Raw genomic sequence first — 24013 nt, forward strand, 5'->3', positions numbered from 1 at the left:
CTCTAGCCCAATCTACCTCACCCCATCCCAATCCACTCCAATCTACCCCACTCCTCTCCCATCTACCCCACACCTCCCCAATGTACCCCACTCCATTCCATTCTACCCTACTATAATCCACCCAATGTACCCCACTCCAGTCTACCCCGCTCCACTCTACTCGACTCCATTCTAGTCTACATCACTTCACTCCAATCTATCCCAATCCACCCCACTCCACTCTTCTTCTATCTACCCCAGTCTAATGCTTAATTTGTAAAATAAATGTAAAAAAAAAGTGCCAGGGCCCTTGTCAGGAGGCTACTGCAGCTTGCACCACATATTGCCCCTGGCATTGCTGCCAATGACAGTACAAACCCATCTACTAACCATCACACTCATCCAACATGTGTGACACTTCAGACTATTCCAGGCCCCCAAAGCTATAAGAATGCCTTGGGTGGGAGGTATCTGTTTTTTAAGGTATATTGAATTAATAAACAACTGCTGTCATGCTCATCTCTAAATAAAACAAACAGAGCCACCATGTGGCAGACTGCCATAAGTGCTGGTGTTAGCAATTCAGCTGGGGCCCAGCACCGGAAACCACTAGATCAAATTAAGCACTGCTGCAATCTACCCCAATGTTTCTCACTCCACTCTATCCCAATCTACCCTACTCCTGTCTACCCCACTCTAATCTACTCCATTCCAATCTACCCCAACTCCCCCGCTCCAACCGATCCAAATCTACCCTGATCCACCACACTCCATTCTACCCCTACTCCGCCCTACGCCAATCAACACCGCTTTTACCATGCTTAACCACAGTCACACTGGTGTACATAATGGCTAAAACATAGGTGAGACCTATGTTATCTAGAACGAGCTGGACCTAAAGGTGTTTTATATGAGCTCCTGGTTACTTCACACAAGGGCATCACTCATTGTTTATAGAGATGGGGAGATTTAACTAATATGCACAGAATATCTGGATAGGGGCTGAACCTCGAACCTGATTCCCCAGGTTCAAAGTCGGCAGCCTGGCTGTAAGGTCACATCCGGGAGAGAGGCAGGCTGAAGCCACATGAAAGCTCGGCTCGTTACGGGCTCGAGGATCTAACAAGCCCTCAAGCAGAGCCAGAGCCAAGCTTCGAGCTTTTCAGTGGCTCGCCCTCTTCTAGCACTGGGCGTGTCTAGTTGCAAAAAACCCTTTGTAGAGACCTGTACAACGTACGGTTTCTTGGCAGTCAGGAGCAAAAACACTGTAAAAGCAAAGTAATTGAATGCGTAGACAGTAAAAACAAGTACATTGAATGCGTAGAGTTCTGTATTTTGGTGTGCTACTGTCGTCAAAACACTGAGAGCGATGAAGGGGAACTTTTAAAAGGATGTTTAAAATCGCCGAAGTTGTTTTGCGGTGTATCGCACTCCTCTCATATGCCGCTTGGGCGTCTAGAAACTAAGACCCCTTTCAACTTTTGTAATATATGCAGAGAGAGGGAAGAGGGGAAGAGTCCAAAACAGAGCCGGGCGCATGCGCGCCTGTTCCTTACTGGTATGAGGAAGTGAGCGGAGTACCCAGAACCTGCAAAGAGGGGGCAGAGGAGAGACGGAAATCAAGAGCTCCGTCCTCCGGACCCACCTGTAAAAACTGCCGGCAGGTAAGGCGCGCCTGGGAGATAGGGCTTCCGGGGAGCTGTTAGAAGGGGGTGAAGGGTCATTCCGAGAGGGCAGAGGCTTTTTTCTGCTCCCCAACTTTGGCGGAGGGAAGCGGATGGCCAGAGATGTGGCTGTGCGTGTGCCTGCTGCACTTCATGCTCGGGGCTGCGCCGGGAGTGCGGGCTGCCCAACTGTCCTTCGCGGCACACGGGTCCGCTCCGCGCTCGGACGTCTTTCCTCTTCTCACATGGTCTGCTTGCCTTTAAAAGTAGAAAATGAGTAAAACGCTCTCTACGTCCACAGATGTTACTCCTCATTTTTCAAGAAGCGAAAAAAACGCCTCTTGTGTTTGTAGTGTGACATCGAAGAAGTTCTGGTTGTAGCATCAGCAGTGCACATCCGCCTCCAGCTTTTCAGCCTCACTGGGCAGATTTTGTTTCTCCACAAAAGAGGAAATAAAAGTAAGAAGGAGAGGCGCTTCGCATCTTTTGACAAGGTCCCCAACATTAAATCTTCCTTTCGCTTTTGGACTATTGTTTGCTTCACAGTTAATCTTCCACGTCCCCTTCTCCCCGTGTGCTAAATGGTAAGGGATGTTTCGTTGATGTTACCGCTTTACGTGCAAAGGAACACGTAAAGTGCATGCAGAATACAGTGCCTGTACGCTAGGACCCTGGCATGAATGTGCAAACGATGCATTTTTATGTATTAATACTGATTTATAAAACGGTAACCTATGTAAGCCATGTGGGTTTCACTTGTATTACCCGCTGCCCAAGACTCGGAGAGGGAGAATTTATGTTATACACCTTTACGTGCAAAGTGTGTATGTTGACAGCCTGGCATGGTGTATGATTATTTTATTAACTCGTGATCTAGAGGCCAGAAGTCATAAACAACCAACCTGTGCCCTCGGTGTTTCTTTTGCTCCTGTAAAGGGGACGCCCCCTATGCAAACAAAGATGAGTTCACCGTCCCAGAGGGACCCGCGGGTATCGTGATGGGAGGCACTTCCTCCCAGGACCCGCATCACTGTGCATTATGCGGCAAATAAGGCATGCTCTCCATCTAGCACGTGCAGCTATCATCGTCTTACCCCTCTCTGTGCATACAATTAAAAGTGGACTTCCGTTCACTCCTTGGTCTGTAGCACCATTTGTAAACTCTGTGTAACCTGCATCTCGCGCTGTTGAGGTTAATCAGTTATGCGGTTAGCTTGATGCATTCATTCAGTACAAGTTCGTTTCTGACACTTTTGTGTGAAATGTCTTTCATTTTCTTGAAAATAAAACACAAACAGATGGACTAGTTAGACGGTAAACGTTTTTCTATTTCCACAAAATGCTGTGTAGTATAGTGAAAAACTCATGCATTTGGCATTCATATCTAATGTCTTCTTTGATGACTAATGGTGTTAATCAATACTGTTTTTATTCCCTAGATAGTTGGGATTGATGTCTTGGTTGGAGAAAGTTGGATGCAGCATTTTGTAGAGCATTGCTTGTATGTTTTATTATTTCGATATGGTATCTTTAAAGTTTGCTGGTGTCTGCAAAAAAGAAAACGACTGTTGTGAGCTTAGTAATGTCTGAGGCATGGGTATAGCTATCGTACCCTAACAGCGCTACCAGGCTAAAGAACTGGGATCAGTGAGATACATAATTTATAGGATGACAAGCAGACCTTTTTGGGGTACCATTTGACATGGCCTTAGGACGATTGTAAGATTGATTTCCCCCGTGTCTTTTGCAAATAACCATATTCTGCCACAGATATTTTGATGTAATCTCTTACTTGTGCGCTCTTTGCACGCAATGCACTATTATAGTAAATTGTATATAGGTGCTGCTCGCTCTATGAACCGTTAGTATTGAGTAGGTTGGTTCCATTAGGTCATGGGTGCTCACAAACATTTTCTCGGGGGCCACAAAGTTTGGTCTTTGTTGTGACCAAGGGCAGCACTGATACCAGCGGGGGTGGGGGGTGTAAAGTGGGTGTAAAGGAAGCGAAGCATGTATATCTACTGGCTGAACTCAATTGAGCAATGTGAAACCAGAAAACATGGGATGAATCCCCGGCTTCTCCACTTGACCAAATTGTGTGACCCTGGGCAATTGTTTTATTTCAATTTCCCACCTTTTTCTTCATTATGACACATAAGAGGACCTCGAAATACATGACTTCAGGTTATGTGCTGTACAAAACTTGTAATCACTAATGGCACTCTTGTCAGGGTGAGAGTGTAGGAAGCATGAATGTTTCTAAATTCATGTTTGAAAGCCATCACTTTAAAAAAAAATACTTCTGAATGCACTGCTATAATTTGATTTACTAAGATGAAATAGTTCTACATGGCAATGAAATAAACTTTTTGAATTTTGAAAAGACTATGATATTTTTACATGTTTGCGGTCTTAAAAAATGGTGTTCCTAAAGTTAAGGGCCTAGTTACCTCCCTTTGTTTAACTGCAATTAACCTTTTAATAATTGCTTGCTGTATATTTAGTGTTTTTTAGGTCGAGCATTCAAGGCCTCTTGTGTATATGCTTATGTGTATGTACTTTGTGGGCTCTGGAGATAAGCCCTAGCACTTGTATGGTTCCACTTGGGGACTTTCTTTTCTGTTCAACTGCCTCTATTTAACTGTTTTGGTAGTAAAATACCAGAATTGCTTTCTGCTTGTTCAACTGCCTCTATTTAACTGTCTTGATAGAAAACGACCAGTAGAGGTCAGTGAAATACTAGAATCACTTTAGCGTTCTCTAGATTCCAGTCTACTGAAATTGTTTTCCACGAGCACCCGTAGACATTAATATTTTTTTTAAATCTGGTTTTTTCAGTTATATGACCACAGAAGGCCCTGATTGTATATTAAAAACAGAGGTTTGGACTATACCATTTCCCGCTGAAAGGCAATATTTCTCTCCATGTGTTCCCATACCTGGCGTGTCACGCAGTTTGGTGCTTACTTTGCCTCCATGGTAAAGAACAGTAGATGTTTAAGCACCCAGGCTAATATGCTGCATAGCTAAATACATATAAGGTCAGAAAGGCGAGACCGATTGCATTACAAATGCTTGTTTAATGTTAGTGCTGAGTTGAGTAAACAGCGCCCAGTGCTGCTGTTGCTTAGGGGGCTGCATGTAGAGGTCTGGAGGGCTGCATGTGGCCCCCGGGCCCTACTTTGAGTATCACTGCATTAGGTCTTAAAATAGTGTGAGGGTTAGAGTGTTGTAGACAGTATGGGTCTTATTCCTTTTGTGATTACTGTCAGCCCAATGTGGAGTCATTTTCAAACACAAATTTTGATATACAGTCTGCATTTAACCACACAATAGGTGCAGAAAACCTTCCTCTTGTGGTGCCGGTGATGAAACTGACAATGACGTCGCAAGCAGTAATACAGGTTGCTGTTGATCACATAAGGGTATTTGTGTGTGTAAATAAAATTATCAATCTGAAAACACAACAGTTTTCAGGTTAAAAGTAAAGAGGGGATCCAACATTACACTTTGTTGCGCGTGGATGTTGAGTTGGTGGCACGGGATAGGACAGTACCCTTGGGGGCTGAAAATGTCTACAATGACTTCTTACCCAGTACCAAGCTGGTGAATGGAATTCCATTCCACTGATCCACACGGGGGGTTCAACATCATCACTCGATGTACAAAGCTGCGTCAGGGGGCCCGGTCCATTAATAAGGCCATGAACCTATATTTAGCACCCGGGTGTGCATTTGAAAATATCCATCAAAAGTTCCCAGGTTATCTTCCAGCTCACAAAACAGTATGAAGCCATTTGACTGTTCATCAGTGTTTCTGTAATTTTGAAAAAACTTTAATAAAGAATTGAGATACAAAAAATGGTCTTTGAAACTGCACTGGACAAAGAAATAGCATAGTAAGTGTATGGGGTTTCTTGCAAGGTCAAGTGTCCTTGGTGAGCCTGCACCACCTCCTACCTATAAAGTGCTTTTGACATTAGGACAGGTGCACTCAGGTTTAGAGAGATGTGTTAACTGAGATTCAAGACCCATTAAATGTAAAATAGACTTGTAGAGCGCACTGTTTGAGAAGTGGTGTCCTGACAGCAGTAAGCCCGACTAGAGTGGGCTCTAGGGACTAGCTGGAGATGAGCCAAGTTTTAGAGCTGCGTGAAAAGGCAACAAGCTCTTTATCGGATGGAGATGCAAGGGTGGAAATGCCAGCAGGTCCTGCCCCTGCAACAGAGAAAGCTCCGACACCCCTGACATGGCGCACTAGGGCAACGAGTCCTGGGGATAACCAATAGACCTGCATCAGAAGCAGGGGCATCTTAAGGATTTTGTGGGCCCAACTTATTTGGGGGTCTCTGTTCGGAAAGGCTTTGAATTTATGATCCAATTTCTGCTCTTTCATGCCCTCTATGGCCAGGTCACTGACAGTGCGCAGGCACACTGGTTCAAATTCTAAATATGTTTGCATTTAATATTCAGCAATAGTGGCATGTGTTTTTAATATTGTAACACAGCAGCAGTGCACTAAAATGACTGCAAATAATCTGTGACCACCCCTCCCATTTCTCATATGTGAGGTCCTGCTTTGATCTAAAAGAAACTTTTTTTATGGATGCGGCATGAAAGGTAAACACACTTCTCTGCAAAATGACTGTAATAGACTCTGACATCAATCACGTTAAAAATAAATTGGAGCAAAACGGTATTTAAAAGAATCCGTTTAAGAATTATTAAAGGTCACCAGGCCCAGGCACTCTGCAGTCCTGAGCTGGCTCTATAGATTGGGGGGGGGGGGGGGGGGGGGCTGGAAGACTGGAGCCTTTGGCCAGAGCCCACTTTGCCCATGCCTTAAAACGTCTCTGATCAGAAGATATAAGGCTTCCTGGACGGAAGGGAACAGCAATTTATTTCTGCAAATAAGTGGGCCGCAGCGATGGAAAGCTCTAAACACAATGCACAAAGCTCAAACAAATTCTCTTCTCCATGACACTCGGTGTAATGTGCGCACGGGGAAGGCATCATGAATGTGTGGAGGCAGGATCTTTGCAGCAGATCATTTACTGCTCTTCTTGTCCAGGAATGTTTTCCGCTCCGTGTATGAGAGTGGCCGCTTCAGCTGGCCTTTGCTAGAACTGCACTGTTATTTCACATTTCAATAACGTGACGGGCATCAGTATTCTCAGCAGGGGCGTAGCTTGGCCAGTAAGTTTGGGGGAGTGAGCTACAAACTTCCCAACAATCACACTGGCATATAAAGTTAAAATACATGATGCAACAAGCACGGTGCGCAAGAGGGGCTTAAGGGGCAGTGGAAAGGGAGATGAATAAAGATTGGTAGGGGTACTAAGTGAGAGAAAACATTTTATTTTGTGAAATGACCAACATTTTTGAAGTCGTTCCAAGCAAAAAGGAAGAGTCCTTGTGCGTTTTTGTCTGCGTGTTTAAAAATTCCTGGTGAAATGAGACGGATTCCTCACCACCTGCACCCAGCTATTTATTATTCATAAAATGCATTTATTAGGAGGGTGTAACACCCCAAACCCACCCCCTGAAGCTGCGCCCCTGATTCTCAGACGATTCATAGAAGTCACCGAGTGCTACCCTCGTAGCCCAACCCCCACCGCACTTCCACAGTCAGCAGAAAACACACCGCCACCTTTTTTGTTTTGCTTGAATTGCAACAGTCAAACTGCATTTCTGCGGGGGATTCGTTGTCGTGGAAGAGTGTGTTCTTCCGTAGAGTTTTGTTGAGTAGAAGTGTAGAGGGATGCGCATTGTTTGAACGATATTGATGTTTCAGACGGAAGTTTGTTGAAAGAGAAACGAGCCTGTGTTCATGGCTTCCTTTCAGCTACTGACAGTAACCCAGTGATGCTCTGCCTTGGAGCACTTTGCAGTGGAATGTGATCAATTCAAGTTCAAATCAACCACTGATGCAGCTCAATTTATGCCCAACTCACTGCAGATACCTTGCATGCTAGTTTTGTTTCTCTATCTGCGGATTTGGACTGCTGTGAAAACCCAACATGTTTGGTAAACCCATCCAATAAAGCGACAGGGTAATAGTAAACAGTGTTTTGCTGCGGGCAGGACTGCTTTGAAATTTCTGCTGCTTTGTTGCCTTTTCGCCTTTGCAGGCATTGGCGAGTCTACCGCTAAGGTGGAGGAGCGTTGCCCCACTGATTTTGCGCAGTGTAACTTAAAGAAAAATAAGATCACTCAATGTTATTATCCTTTTATTTGTTACTGCTGCATTGCAGCTGGGGTGGGCTGGGATGCTCGGCTCTCATAGTAGGGGGGGGGGGAGGGGTTTGCCCACTCAAAAGTGTGCATGCCCTCTCGGGCCAGCCAAACATTCATGTGCACTTTACAAGGTCTCCACGCAGGCTACATTACAGCCTGGGTGGAGAACATGCCTAGGCCTCCAGTCCCCGTCTGAGTGCCGAACTATGGCACTCGGGCCAATCACAACGCTGCATTGCAGTGCTGAGTGGTCAGGGGACCCTGCGTCCTGGGTCCTTCCTCAGGGCTCGAAAAATCATAAAAAATTGACTAGACCTGCAGGTCTAGTAACCTACAAAATCTCCACGACCCAACTGAAATGCACTTGACCTCTAATCTGACACCTGAGCAAATGTGACATGTTAACAAGATTTAAAAGCATTTTTATTGCTCATTTACTTTGTGAGCAATAAAGATGCCTTTAAATCTTGCTATCTTGTCACATTTCCCCTGTTTTCAGAGGTCAAGTGTCAGTTTGTATTCCTACTCACCAGTAAGGGCGAGTAGGACCTAAAAAAATAGCTCGTCCTGAATTAATCTAACTTGCAAATGCGAGCGGTCGAGTGAATTTGTCAAGCCCTGTTCCTGCTCCGGCCCGAGACCGAAGCGGAGGTGAGACGGAGAGACTGGCGTTAAGGTACATTTAAAAAAAAAAAAAACATTTCCCAACAACCATCACCACCGCAATCCGTGTCCGCCGCCACTGTATACAGGTGATGCAAATCATCTTGGATCACAAAAGAGTCTACCAAGGTGTGACTAATTTAGTACTCGGATTGACTACTCAATCGGCATCCAGAATCGTCAAAATAAAGAGAAGAATTGGAATGGTAGTCCAATCATAATTGCTGAAAAAGCTAGCGGCTACCCTTAACCAATTGACAAAGCCTTCTGTACTCGATTCATTGTAATAGACTGGTGAGCAGTCAGTCAAAGCACCAGTGGCAGCCTAACCTTTGTGGCCTGTCCTCGCTGACTCTGGAGCTGTGAGGTGCACAGGGAAAGGGAGAGTAACGGTTGCAATCTGAAGTATGGAAATCAAAGACAGACTGCACCCGTTCTTGGTGCTGCCACACTAGAATGCTGGAACGGCTGCATTCTGTGAAGTTTTCATTTTGCCCAAAACATCTAGTTATTGCTAACTCAAGGTGCTATTGCCCAGCCCATGGGATTCACCATATCAACCCAGCAAGGATAAACATCTGCATCAGATTTCCTTTATCAAATTTGTGCATGTGGGAACCTCTCATCTTGCTAGAAGTGGATGTGCCTTCGAGGGTCGAGCCAGATGCCTGGCTCTGGCTCGGCTCAAGGTCTTTTTGGACCCTCAAAATGAAAATTGGCTGAGCCTTCATGTGGCCTCTGCCCATTGCTCTTATCTGTATGGATGGGGAGCACTTCTAGATAAACAGGGGTGTAGCTGTGGGGGGTGGGGAAGGGGTTGGGGTGTTGCACCCTCCTAATAAATGTATTTTATGAAAAATAGTTGGGTACAGATGCTTTCAGTCGGGGATGTGAAGAGTCAGATTTCACCAGGCATTTTCCCTCTCTCTCCCTCTCTCCTCTCTCTTCTCTCTTCTCTCTCTTCTTGGAAAGACTTAAAAAAAAAGTTGGCTATTTCACAAACTAATGTGTTTTCTCTCACTTAGTACCCCTACCAATCCACATTCCCATCCCTTTCCACTGCCCTTTGAGCCCATCTTGTGCACCTTGCTTGTTGAATAATGTATTTAACATTATATGACAGCTTGATTGTTGGGAAAATCTGAATCTCACCCCCTCCATCTTAAGGACCAAGCTACGCCCCTGTAGATAGGCTGATTTTATAGACCCGATGGAGTGATCTGAAATTCTGCGGGACAGGACGTTATGCTCGATTTTACAAACATCGCTGTATCCCTCTCCGAGCACTTTCACAGCACTTACAGCACTCAGCAGGGTCTTCCAGGTCAGTCCATTTGCATCGAATCGTTGACACCTCCCCTTGGCCCCAGTCCCCAGTTTAAGAGCAGCAACGCGTGGGCTCTGTGCTGAAGTTCGGCTGCAGCTAGGGTGGCTCCTTTCCCAGAGAGAAATACTGGCCATTCATTCATGTTTTTAAAGATTCTGTAAGCTCTGGGACCAGATAAATAGGAATTTATATAAAATTGTCTGTATTCATTTATACCATTGCTGTTTTGTCTTTGTTACTTTGTCAGTGTAATATCTTTGAGGCACCACTACTAGAACACGTAGCAAAATGTTACTTCTTTTTTTGGTTGCTGTTTTAAGTATGTGCTGATAAGGGGAGAAAATACCAGTTTTAGGTGTTTTGACTAAGTTTTGTACCCACCTGGACATAAACATACTGACAAGTAAAAACCGGTTAGGTGGCAACCCTGGTTGCAGCCTAGCTCTGTATTTGAGGTTTGCCCTAGTGAAGCCCACAACTAGAGGATCTCTCAGATCCTTTCCCCCCTAATTTGTGGAATTGCCTTCACTGAAGTCTTGAGCCTCTCCTGAAATGCTTTTAGTCTAGGAGGCCGTGATATTAGCATGAAATAAAGTGCCCCACCTTCTCTTAAATTTGCACCTTTTTCTTGTAACACTTCTCGTTGGTTTGATATCAGGGGTACGAGGTGCATTTATTTAACCCCGTGCATGATTTAGGTCCTTAGAAATTGAACCAAAAGCATTGCCCTTTGGTGATAAATTGGGAAATGGAGGAATTATCATGCACATTGCGCGATTCAGCAGCTGAAATCAGGAAAGCTGAGCCTCATCCCAGCTGCAATGCTTGACCAAATTGTGCGACCATAGGCAATAATTTTACTTAACCGTGTTTTTTTGTTTGATAATTACATTTGAGAATGCCTTTAAATAATTAAGTTCAGGATGCGCACTGTAAACAAACCTCGCTTGTAGATGCTTTCATAGATTAAAATGTTGCTTCATGTAGACTAACAATATATAGGCCATATATAAAGGTCATATGGCAACTAACTTGTCTCTTGGTTCAGTAATGCCATCTTTATCAGATGGGGGTGGTTCATGAATGTTTATAAGTTTATGTTAAGAAAACATCACTTCTAATGAATGCCCCTCAATTAAGCAAAAAAGGTCTAGTATACAGATGGGGAACAATTCCACATTATAACTGAATACACTTTTTGCATTTAAAGAGTATTTATCGTATTTTTACTGAAGGGATGTTGCTCGATTAACATGCCAAATATGTTGATTGCTAAGAGGTTGTTCGAGCTCCTAGAGCCAAGCCAAACTGATGTCTCTTTCACTCCTCCTATATTTTGCAGTATATCCCAAATCCGAGTTGGTCCTGGCAGAATTTAAGCCTGTGATCTTCAGGTCACATATATAGATCTCAGGAGTCAGCACTTTACTCGCCGCGCTACTTCGCTGACATTCAGTTTGTTATTGGTGATTGTGTTGAGCTTTGAAAAGCTATGTGCCGTGGTAGTCCTCTTTTCATAACTCAACGAATGCTTGCAAAGTTTGGTAGAATCATTGTGTTGGTGCACTGGTCCAATAAAAAGCTTAAAAGTATTAGCATGCTACAAAATAAAAAAATGGTTAATCCAAAGAGCATTCTCTTTTAGCAAATACGCAACAATAAAATGTTAGAAATATTCATTGGTACATTTATGCAAATCAAACATGGAACTGACAAAACGATTGTCTCAAATTTCCAAGAAGTGAGATCTTTTATAATAAAGAAAAGTAATTGATGAACTTGATATAAGCACAGAGTTATAACGTTTTAGTCCAACAATGGTGCTTTCTCCAGAGCAGGTTCAGATTCACATGCATCTCAATAACACAAGGGATCTATGACCTGATGTACGAAATGTTCTTACAGTTGCAAAGACTATGATTTGCAGAATCAAGAGTTTTGCAATCGTAAAACCACAAGTCACCATGTGCCAATGCCGCATTGTGAGTCTGAAGCATCTTTCCGACTGTGTGTGCACTTTATGGGTGACAAGAATGAAGGCTGTGTATCAGTGATTTATTATTTCAAGTATGGTCCCAAACCATTGACTGGATACCGACTCTCAAAGAGGTGGTATCGATTTGCAAAGTGGGTAATGACCTTATTGTTCACTTTCTACGTTGTAAATGTGGGCAGCTGGCAGTGGTGGAGAGCAAACTCAAGAAGCGAGTCATTGTGTGTGTGACATGAATATCTTCTGATCTACATTAACCTCTTGTTCTGTACTCACTACCCGTTCCCTAGTATTCGCAAACGGAATCCTACACCGTAATATTGGGGCAGGACTATGCAAATCCTACCTAATGGTCACTTTGCTAGATGTGTACATCATTCGCATTGCAATGGGAAAGTTGTGTCACATGGCAGTTGTTCTTTGTGCTCAGCAACTCCTTAGTGGGCCGAACTTTGGCAGTTTGGGCCCCCAGTTTACAATGTGTAAATGGACAAGCTGAATGGGTCCTTGTAAGACATTGTCTTCAAATTCCACGTCTCAGGAATGAGTTTTATTTGCATCACCATAAGCACTCAAAAATGTGGAAATGCTGCTCCAAGAAAAATAAATGCCATTGAAATCTCTAACTGTCAAATGCACTGGCTCAGTCCTCGCTGCATTCAACAAAGTGCTCTCAACTGTTGCTTGCATTCTTCAGTTTGAGTAGACAAGCACTTGCAGTAAATTCGTGAACATTGAGGCTTTATTTTATGTACACCTATCCGAAAGTGTGATGGGTACAAGCACTAGAACAGTTCTAGTATTTGGAAATCTGTTCACTGTTCTCTGTGTTTGCTTGATATGAGCTGGCATTGAATTCCAGGCTGGAAAAAGCAGTGTTTGGGCCAGAGGGAGCTGAGTGTTCAAGGCAAGATCAAGTATCTTGAAGGTTTTATTCCAGAAGGGGATCCATATTAGAGCATCTCAAGAGTAAGTGCCCAATTTAGGCAGAATTTGCCAGGTGTAAACCGAGGAGGCACACCCCAGAGTGAGGCAGGAATTGGATATATTCATTGCATGATTTGGCATTGCATCCAAGACTTTGGCAGGAGGCTGCCCTGCACCGTGACTCATGCACTGCTACCTATTCCTTTTATGCGATAAGCAGTCACATGCCCCCAAAGGCTTCTTGCTGAGAGAGACTGGATGGTAGTTTCTTTTTTTTTTTTTGATAATGATTCAACACTGTGGCCACGGTATTCAGAAGGGGTGCGGAGCTGAGTAATGATGGGGGGCAGATACTTAATATTAATTATTTAAAGGGTTTGTTGTCAGTGTACACGGAGGAGTAATTCTAATGACGGAAATCCAATGGCCTTAGTATTTTGAGAAGTGATAGAAGAATAGTAATATTATATTAAACAGTTGCGGACTGGTTTATTTTTCTGCTCCATTTGGCTCTAAATATGGAAAACAGAGTGCAAGAAAAAGACTCCACTAAGGGCTACTGATGATGATCCAGGTAAAATTGTTGCATGATTTCTGGGTTGCAGCACACTTGTCACACCCCAGCTTCACTGCTCATGCCTCAAATTCATCTGCAAGGGTCCTGCTTAGTTCCAAATAAAATCTTTCACCCCCTGTTGCTCATCTCATCTTATACCTGTCATCCTTTAAAAATGCTTACCTCCAGTATAGCTTGACTTGTTGTACCAACCTTTTCATGCTTGCACTTAACCTGTCTACGACACCTTAGCCAGGCTATCATAATATACCTAGTAACTGAACATAGTCTTATTCGAGCACCGCGGATCAGTTCTTTGTTCATGTTGACTGCAGGTCTCTTCTTCCGCACCACAGGCCCATTACCTTTGATAGACTTATGTATGTAGTATTGCCACAAAGCATCATAATCCATTTTTTATGACTTCCTTGGTTACTCCTATATCATTGCTTTACAAAGAATTTTTTTGCCCTTTGTGCATGGAAGGCTACACTGTCGTTATCAGTTCTGTACTTGTGTTCAGGTCTTTTTGACATATGGGCCGCGTGAGAGAGCCCATGACAGGACCATTTGTTTCATTGGTTCTTCACCACCTGCCTCGCCTACATTCTCTGGGAGATGTGGGCCTCACTGGAGATACCTTTCTCTTGATTCTTTTGCATCTTGTTTGCAGCATAACTTTACACTTGGATGTCCTTGTTAGCTTGGAGGTTACCTGGAATACTGTGGCCTTTAATGGAAGAAATGCTGTTTGTTGTGCTCTTCGGCTTGGAGTGGCTTACCTAAGACCTCAGCATTGATTTAGAAGGCAGCCCGTGGCCTCGATTGAAGTTGATTTGAATGACCGTGAGGTCAGCACATTATTTTATCTCTCTGTTTTTTAAAGGTGCAAAGGCGCATTTCACTTTGGGAAGCCAAGCTTTCTTTCTAGAGATGTCCCCAGGCTTAATCTTTGCTTCTTGGGATATTTGGCTTTCCTCTGCCTTACTTAGCTTTCCAAAATCTAAAAGACGGAGATCCTATTCCTTTGTGCATAATGAAAGGCTGTTCATTTTTGATCACTTGCTAATTTGAAACATCGGTGACCTACACTCGTGAGAACCTTCTGAAATGGATCAAATGAATTTTAAGCATAACACATACTCCTGGTAATGCAGATGTTCCAATCAAGTCACGTTGCTGGCACCTCCAGCAGAGTTCTTCTGGTCTCCAATGGTGATAGTGACTTGTAAAGCCAATATATTGGCAGTCACACAAGTAGCCTGTTTTGTAAGTTCACATGTGTATTGCTTGTATCCCAGTACACTGTCTCCATATTTTGCCTGATTTGTGCAGTTGCATAACACTGGTTAAATCTTGAAAACACCTGCCTGTACCCTATTGCTGTTCTGCTTTCAGCAGCATTTCTTCTGTAAATACGCATTTAATTTTGAATAAGTTAATGGAACAAAGCGTGTTTCACCCTGCTGTGGATTAAAAGATCTCTCAATGGACAGCTCCCTCCATCTTTGGAACCCTTTCGTGGTCTTGGGGGAGGGAATGAGTGCTCTTAATATTTACATTTCTTCCTCCTAGTGCTCTTTGTAGGTGTTTTGAAGTCTCCGCATTAATGAATCTGTCCTCTGTCCTTTCCTCCCACTGGTGGAATAATCCTGGTTTCTGCCTTCATCAGGCCACCTTAAAGCTATGGCAGTTCCTTCTAAGGACTTGAATGTTGACGACTGAATGAGAGTGAGGGATTTCATGTAAAGACATAAGTTGCGTTTGAGTTTACTTTTTGAGATTTTCCCACCTCCCTTGATTATATGTCCACTTAGACATACACACCACTGTGCTGTACAGGAAGCGCTTCTCGCCCTCTTGAGGGAGAGTTAAGTGGCTGTTTGGTGGGTTCCTGATGAGATGTCTAGGACATTTAGTCTTGCAGACTCATCAAAGTCTTTTTGTAGTCCTGTTTGAAGGAGATTGTAGTAGCTCAAAGTTTGAACAGCATCCTTGGTAAGCATTTCCTCGGTCTAGTTAATGTTTAGTGGAATTGCAACAGAGTTGAAAGAAAGTTGGAATTAATTCGGTTGCTTGAGAATTCCAATTCCTGTTCTGTCCTTTGGAGAAACAGTAGTTGGTGCAACTGCTTGAGCTGTGTGTTCTCTATGTAGGGAGCTGAGAAAGTAGTTTCACAGCTATCATGTTAACTGCCTTTTAAATTAAAATAAATCAAATACTGTTTGAATTTCATGTTGTATAATGACACTTGTGTATAAACCAAATGTTTGTTTTGGAGTACTTGGAATGTATTAATCACTCATGATGCATATGGGTAATTTAATTTTATTTGCGTTTTTGTAAATCACTACTAACCACTCTATGGAATCTTTAAGGCATTGTTGGTTATGAGTACATATAAAATTGGTAGGAGTAACTGAGTGCATTAGCGGGAGCTTAGTGATGGGGAACCAGACAGTCAACTTCATGGGAAAGGAGAATATCAGAGGGGGACTGATGCCGATTATGACCCCGCCATAATGATAAATCCTAATGTCAATTTTAAATCTTGAGAGCCTGGATGAAGTGGGTATGGCCGCTCTTCTACATCTGAATGAATGATGTAGGAAAATGCCCAAATAAGGAACAATATCTTGATATTCATCTTAAAAAAAAATTATTGGAATAGGCCGGGTGACTGCATCTTTCCAAATAATTCCATGCCTGTGTTCCAAGGTCTTTCTAAGATAGTACTTCTAGGGTGTGCCTCTTGTTACAGGCAGCAATTGGTAATTAAATACCAGGAAGTTGTTTATAATTGGACCACATGAAGCAGCCTTCTTCAAATGGTCCTGTAATTAGAAACACCTTAAAGGAGAGTAAATCTAACTATGGGACACTGAAGTTTTTGTGTTTAGACAGTAAATACCAGGAGAAGACCAATATTTGTGGAATGTGTTCCAGTGCTTCGTTCATCATATTTATTGAATATGTGCATTTCTTGGGTACCTGACGTTTTCCAATCTCTTCTGATAGAGTCGAAGTATTGACTTAGCACTCCAACAAGCAACATCTATTCAAAATGTGTCTCAGTGACACAAGCCTGGACGGATTTTATGCCCAAATTTCACCAAATACCAAGACACTTGGTTTCACTCTGGACACCGACCTCGCCCTTTAGGAACCCACTGAACTCAAGACAGTCTGGTACCAGATGTGTCTCCTAGAGAGAGTAAAAGCATTCCTTCTGGAATGCAACTTCAAGACTGCTGTTCTTGGCTTAGAGGTCTCCTCTCTGGATAGCAGCAGTGACCTGCAGTGATGCCTCCCAGTCTTCACAATGCCCCCCTTTAAGTGCATCCTGCACACTGCAGGACACCTTATCAAAGTCCTGAAGAAATATGGCTACACGAGCTTTGCCCCTAAAGGAAGTACAGTGGCTCCTTTGGCAGCCCACACACTCTTCAAGAGTAGCTGAACAATCTACAAAGTCATCGAAACCACAGCCCCACCTTTTGGGAATTGATGCCCGCCACCTCTTGTGGGTCTTGGCACATCCGCAGAGTGACACCATCAGATAGGACATGAAGTGCAAAACACGCATTGGCAAAGTGTATAGGTCTGGCATTGCCAATCTTGATTTACGCAATAGGAGCCAACATTTTATATGTAATAAAAAGGAAAATGGCTGTTCTCTAAATATGCTGTGTATATGTTACCAAAACATGTAAAAAATCTATTTAAAAATAAGCCCATCACCGGGGCTTTAAGTGGGCTGGGTCCCTCAGGGTTCTCACACCTGGCACTAATTAAAAATAGACATTGAAACTGGTCCCTATAGGGCCATATATTTATGTCCTTGAGTATACTGGCAAAAACACGGCTTTATTTCAGAAGAGTAAATGTAAAAATTGCTAAGGAAATCCATGTCGGCGCATTGGTTCTAGTTTATATTTCACATGTTGTACTCCATCTTGCATTCCCCAGGGTGTTGGCTATTTCCAGGATGTTGTGTTTCTGGATTTTATTTTTTTCTTGTAACATATTACTCCTGTGTAATGCAGACTTTGAACTGAGTCGCCTCCATGTGTTTGACGGACACGATTGAGAGGTCTGGAGCTGAGACTGAAGACAGTGCGAGTTTCTCACATTGCCTGCCTCGAGGGGGGGGGCGTGGGGCGGAGTCAAAAAGCTGGTCTTCATGCATGGTCATCCAACCCATGGCCTCTCTGTAGAGCACACCGAACAATGGCCCCATTTCCATTTCCAATTGTGATTCTTGTGTGTGAAGGAGGTACCCAGCTGTCAAAATACTGACCGAATGAAAGTAAAATAAAATGCAGTGTGTGCAAGTGACTGAGTGTGTTGTAGGCTGGTGAAGAGAACAAGATGCAAAGAAGTGCATGCAGTAGAGCGAAAAGAGGGTGCTGAAGGGAAAGAGATGAGTTGTAAGATATGCACAGGTACGAGGTGAGGAGGGAAAAAGGGCGTGCCTAACCTAGTGTGAGCTTAACGGGAGGGCTCGAGACACTCTAAAGACCACGGCCCAGCCCCCAGGCGTAAGTAATGTTTACCTCAGTCACACAATTTCAGAATGGAAACTTTTTCTTTTTTAATAAATCATTTTATTATTTTGTGCGCAGTAAATAACTTGGTAGATACATTACACATTTCAAATGTTTGAGTCATTCTTTGGTTGCAGTAGGATGAGCAGACGTAGGTTATATTTGAATAATTACTTAAAACACAGGTAATAAAATGTCCCCCCCTCCCTTCCCTCCATCCCAGGCCTACAGTTCTCGAAATGCCCACCAAGGACCCCATATTTTATCCCATTTCCATGGACAACCCCTGGACTTGTATAAAGTCTGTTCTGCTTGTTGGCCCCAGTCCGAGTCTGTATTCCAATCTGACAGCTTGGGGGTTCTTTTGCTCCCCAGTGGTACGCTATATTGCTCTTGGCGACCGCGGTGGCCAGCGTCAACCATATTCTCGTATGCCTAGGCCAGTCCTCGTTTCCTGAAATCATTAACAGGAACCATTTAGGTTCCAGCGGGACGTCTACTCCCACCACCCCTGCCATGGTATCTCTTATTTTAGTCCAATAGCTTTGTATCTTCGGACATTCCCACAGTGCATGCAGGAAGGTCCCCTCCTGTCCGCAGCTCCTCTGGCAGAAGCTATTCAGTGGAAAGATTTTCAACATCATTGTAGTTAGTGATTTATTTTAAACAGCCAGCAACCATTGATAAAGTCAATAGTCCTGGCTGGTTTTAGTTGTAATTCAGTCGTTGTGTTATATGTCTATATGCAATAACAGAAAGCTCAGGGAGGAACTAAAATACTGGTTGGGTGACATACTATAGAAATTAACAGAAATGTAGTTTATTTGTTAAAGTCGCACCCCTTTTAGAGACCCCGCACATTATTCATCCCACTTAAAACCCTGCTCACCTCACAAATAAATAAAAATGAAAGCAGAGATTGGCCCAAATCTTTGCACTGTTGTGAACTACTTTTTAGGCACACCTACGCAAGCAAGATGCCGTCGCACATAGTGAAGAGTGTCATTGGCTGATGTGGACTACCCCATTCTTTGCTGGGTGGAGCAAAATGTGAATTGCACTTCATCAGAATAATGGATGGATGGATAGAGAGAGGGAGGAATAAATAAGTATACACACCTGCATTGCCATCAAGGGGTTCTAAATCATGAGGCTTAGCAATATAGGCCCTTATTACATATTGCTCATTATCTATTTTTTTTATGTGACGTGATTTATTAATTGAATTTGGTACTCTTTTAAACATTTAAGCATCATCTATTCAGTATTCATTGTTTGCCAGAGACTGCAACGTCTATCAATGTTTTGAGAAATCTCTGGGTTTTTGTTGGTGATGTGCTAATATTTAAAATTTGTTTTTATGGAACAATGTGTTTTTGATTTAGGGCAAATTTTAAACACAAATTTCATTGTAGGGAAATTTAAAAACATGCATTCCAAAATGTGCTGTTCTTTTTTACAAGACATAAAAAAAAAATAAGAAAGTGCAGTGTGGGACAGTGACTTTTTGCAGACAGGTTTCGGGCTTCACAATATGTATTTTCACACACTGGGCACGATTCATTGGGAGATGCTTGCGTCAAGGATGGGTCTGCAAGGGCGAGTTTTTTGTGCGTCCTGGTTAATGGTCAAAGAGCAGTACTGTGATTGTTAAAGCACATTTTACCAGCACTGTAAGAAAGACGAATTGCTGCTGTGTTTACATTTTTTACTTGTTTTCGGGAAAGTACATTTCCTGCAAATGAACTCAACACTGTGAATTGCAATTAGTAATTGACAGTTAGCTTGTCTTTTACAGAAACAAGGTCAATGAAACCACTGGCAAATATTCAATAAGGAGGCTTACCCATCAAATATATAATATATCTCCAGGCTTGACCTACAAAACAAGCCATTTATGCAACCAAGATCTGGAATAACGTTCCCTGCTGCCAGTAAGAAACCCCGACTCTCAATCCCACAACTTGTGGAACATGTGATAACACCCCCCCTTAAAGAACAGTGCATCACAACAAAGTAACTGCTCACTTCCACTCTCGGCATGTATCTATCCCTCCAGCAATCAATCACTTGTTGACCATGTCTATGGCTTTAACCCTATGGAATGCTCTGTTGCGTTTTGTCTACATTAGCGTGATACAAATATTGCACACTTACTTATGTACATCCACCTCCTACACACATCTACCTCCACAGTTCACCGGGTGAGATGTTTGGCATGTTGGTGGTTCTGCCGGACTCAAACTTGATGCTGAGATGTGGGTGGGAGCGGTGGGTCATAGGAATGTGGTGTGTCTAGTATCCCTTACCCGCATTGATATATTTCAAGAATCTGGAATTAAATGTTCTCACACCCAACTTTGGTCCATATTTCAAGGAAATTGATGTAAATTACTTTGCCTAAAACACAATTGATATGCACAAATATAACTAAAAAACAGTTTCCAGTATTTTATTTATTTTTGTATACATTTTGCCATAGCGACTCAGAGCTGTAATCGCTTGCAGCTGACATCTGTGTGAGATCTGCAGGTGACTGGTCTAAATCTTTCAAGGCCAACAGAGCCAGCCCTCTTTTAAGTGTCTGAAATGACCATCTTAAAAGTGGGTACGTAGAACACCTGTCGTTTACACCGCTTATGGTGTAAGTGTGGTTTCATGCTCTATGTTCACACACAAGTTATAAACTGATTGTAAACAGTCCCTTGTGTATAATGCATATTTCATGTAAGCATTTCAAGCAGACGTATACTGTTGGAGGTTGCGTCAAGAAGGGTACCTATGACTCCCCATTGCTTGGTAACACAAGGACAGCTTTAGTAGGAACATGGTAGGAAAAAATAGCATTCTGTACACGAGAAGGCGGTACAGTGGGAGCAATGCATGACCTTGGTCTTCTGTCCACAGTCAAGGGCCCACCATGGGCCTTGTTATCATTAGTTCAAGAGGTACGGTGGCCCAGACGTGTAATGTGTCCACTGCACCGAACCAGGGGCACTGGGTGGGGGGTGGGGCATTTCCTTGCTATGCCTCTGCTGCCCAGTGAAGTGTGTATTACACAGCCACAATTGTCATGTTTGGAGCATTTTTTTAAAGATTTATTATTGATCCATCGTTTCTGTCCGCTTTTATTCTTCATTTAATTTCTACCCTTTGTCACGCTTTTTACTTATCTGATTAGACATCATCAATATATTTTGTAAAGAAATAAATGGTCTTAGAATTTACCCCCTTGTCACTGCTGCCGCTAGATGTTATTTAATGCTATGCGATTGGCGACTTCATAGAGCGCTTTGAGCGATTGCTACCACATCATGGCACTTGTCCATCTCGGTGGCGCTTTGCCCGGATTTCGAGGTCTCGTTGGTCTTGTGTTTTGGTGTTTTCCTTGAAACCTTTCTTCAGTATTCTGTGAATGTCATTCTATCTTCACATTAGTCATTTCAGGATAATGAACCCTGCTTGAGGGGCAGAAATCATGGTCTTTGTGATGCTGTAGTGGGTTTGTGCTCAAACGCATCTGCAGTTTAGATGCCCCATGGATGGCTGCCCAAGGTCGTAAGACCGACTCCGGTTACTTTTATTTGAATCTAGACTTTAAACTCCGTTTGTATTTTTACTGAAATAGAAAATGAAAACACGTAAAAAGTCGGAAAAGGAAGGCGAAGTAAAAGCTTTTCTCCTTCCTTGCGCCTACCTCAAAAGGGCACAGTTTTCTGACAATAATCCCCGTCTACTTTATTTAGTACATTGAGTGTAGTGTCCGAAACCATGGTTGGTTGCATGGGATCGCCCATGGTCCACCCGTGGTACCCCACCTTGGTGTCAAGTAATGCAAAGCAGTGCGAAGCGCTACATTCCGATACTTTCATGTTATTTCTAGCGCTACACGAGTCTAGTGCTGCTAAGTAAATCGGACAAAAAAGATGTTGCACCAATTTTGCATCACAGCTGCGTAAAATCCTGGTAAATCTCCCCCAGGGTTTCCAGCTCTTGTGTGCGGGGGCTTTCTGTAGCTGTAATCTGCTACAGGATTTCCAACCTGCCAAGGGAAGACTGGTTCAGAAGCCTTTGTTACTTGTGTTTTTTGGGAGAGGGCCGTTGCTGGCCTCAGCAGTGCTGACCTGATGGCTCCAGCACCTCCATTTACTCCATTGTTGTGAATTGCTCAGTGCCCCGCCCACTCACAGACCTCATTTGTTTATCATGCAGTGACGTTTATAGGTCTGGATTGACAGAAGCAGTGTTGTTAACCTTATTAAAAAAAAAAAAAAAGAGCTTTGAGCGTGTTCTCCTCTAATCAAGAGGTGCTACTGAAAGAGTCGCTTTGGCTCCACCCACATGTTGACTTTGTTTGTGTGCGGTTTTTGATTGATGAAGAAGTTCCATGCTTCTGCGGATATTTAGTATTTGTATTGCAGTTTTTTGCATTGTGGGAATACTTATCCTGAAAATAGCAAGATTGTGTTGGTTTTGGTGGCAAGCCAATGATCAAGGCTATATGACTAATCTCTTTATTATGAAAAGTTAAGATAAACGCAGTAGACCTTTTTGTGTGAAAAGCACATGTTAAAGGCGATAGAGGGTAGATTCTTATTGCTCTTCTGAAGATCTGAGCGATAATTCGGTCCTGATGCATCAAAGGGTTTTACTCATTATCTATGGGGAAGTACATTACTGGGATTCTCATAGGTTACTGTAGTAGGCAAGGGTTTTGGTACTGGTTAACCCCTCTGACAGACCAGGAGGGCATCAAAAAGATGATCACTCTAATAATCCTTTTGAGGCCCTCCTGGGAGAGGTAGTATTTTGTTTTGCCTACTGTAATTTCGTATATATTTGACATTTTAAGATTTATATGCCAAAGGATTATCTTGTGTGAAACCTTATGCTCCATGCAACAGCCCAGAATTGGATATAACGGCACACCAATGATAAAGGATTTAGACTTGATTAATTCTCTTGAAAAGGTTCTACCTATAGGAGTATGCAAAAGTGGTGTAATTTTACTTTCGCTTAAGTATGCAAATGTTTGGTAAAATGATGTAAAATACAAATTGCTCGCTTAGTACTATATGTTAGCACGAAATGCATCAGATGTTCACATGAACAACAATTTGCCACAAACAGCCACTCATGTTCTTGTTTGTGTTGTTCCAGCGATGTAATTGTGCTACGAACAGCAGCGTAACTACGCAATGTGGGGTAATGGCATAATTTAACTGGAAATTCCAGAAAGTACTCAAGCATAATTTGCATTACCCCCAGGCCTATTTATATCCGATTCAGAGGTCTGCTCTATTCATGATAAAAATGTATTACATAGGGAGTAGGCTTGTCTTATTTATTGTGAAAAGCATTTGTCAAAGCCAATAGACGTTTAACAGAGGACTGTTACTGCACTGTTTTACTGGCTTTAAACATGTATTTTATGACCTGAAGTCTCACAGATTACCATAGTAAGCAAAGGCTTTGGCATTGATCACACTGTTCGAAACCCTGGTTGTATAATAATTTAGGGTGATCATCCTTGTGGGCCCTTTAGAGAGGGGTTGTTTACTGTTTTGCCATTTGGTATTTTTTATGTTTTGTTATGGCATAATTGTACAGGTGATGGTTACTTAATGCGCAATTCAGTAGGCATGTGTTTAGATATGGTGAAAACAAATTGTAGATGCTATCAGCCCTATTGGTTTACTGGGAAAAGTTCTGTCATATGTCATAGGTTTGATCTGCGTATTACAAAAATGTTAGATACATGAAAAAGCCAGTAGGTCTGACTTTCTTATTGTGAAATGGCATATGTTAAAGCCAATAGGCATATAAGTGCAGCTTGTTAATGCTATGTGGTAAAACTTTAAACAGTTTTTTTTGTTACATGGAATATGACAGGATACCGTACAAGACCAAGGTTTTGGTGACCCACTCAAACCAAAGGGATCGGAGATTTGCATCACAATAAGTTTTTGTTAGACCTTCTTCACGGGTATTCTATATTTTGATGAATTTTATTCATATTTAGTCATATTTTTATTTCTGTATACCTTATGACTGCCTTGTGGGGAAGCTTATGCTTAATACTGTAGTAGGACCGATAAGTTAATTAAGTAACTTTGTCCGA

The 24013-nt window shown here is 42.7% G+C and overlaps 1 protein-coding gene across 5 annotated transcripts in view; it reads left to right on the forward strand.

The window, feature by feature from the left end:
* Positions 1–1506: 1506 nt before the first annotated feature.
* Positions 1507–24013, forward strand: part of PRKCD (protein kinase C delta) — a 391800-nt gene continuing 369293 nt past the window's right edge. For 4 of the 5 annotated variants that reach the window (XM_085624544.1, XM_085624546.1, XM_085624547.1 and 1 more), the window contains exon 1: positions 1507–1643. The gene's annotated coding sequence lies outside the window, so the exon portion shown is untranslated. Of the gene's footprint in view, positions 1644–1682; positions 2103–24013 lie in introns of those variants that run through there. The other variant, XM_085624548.1, reaches the window with a different exon arrangement.

The sequence above is a fragment of the Triturus cristatus genome, chromosome 9 (genome assembly GCF_964204655.1).
Source record: "Triturus cristatus chromosome 9, aTriCri1.1, whole genome shotgun sequence".
Lineage (NCBI taxonomy): Eukaryota > Metazoa > Chordata > Amphibia > Caudata > Salamandridae > Triturus > Triturus cristatus.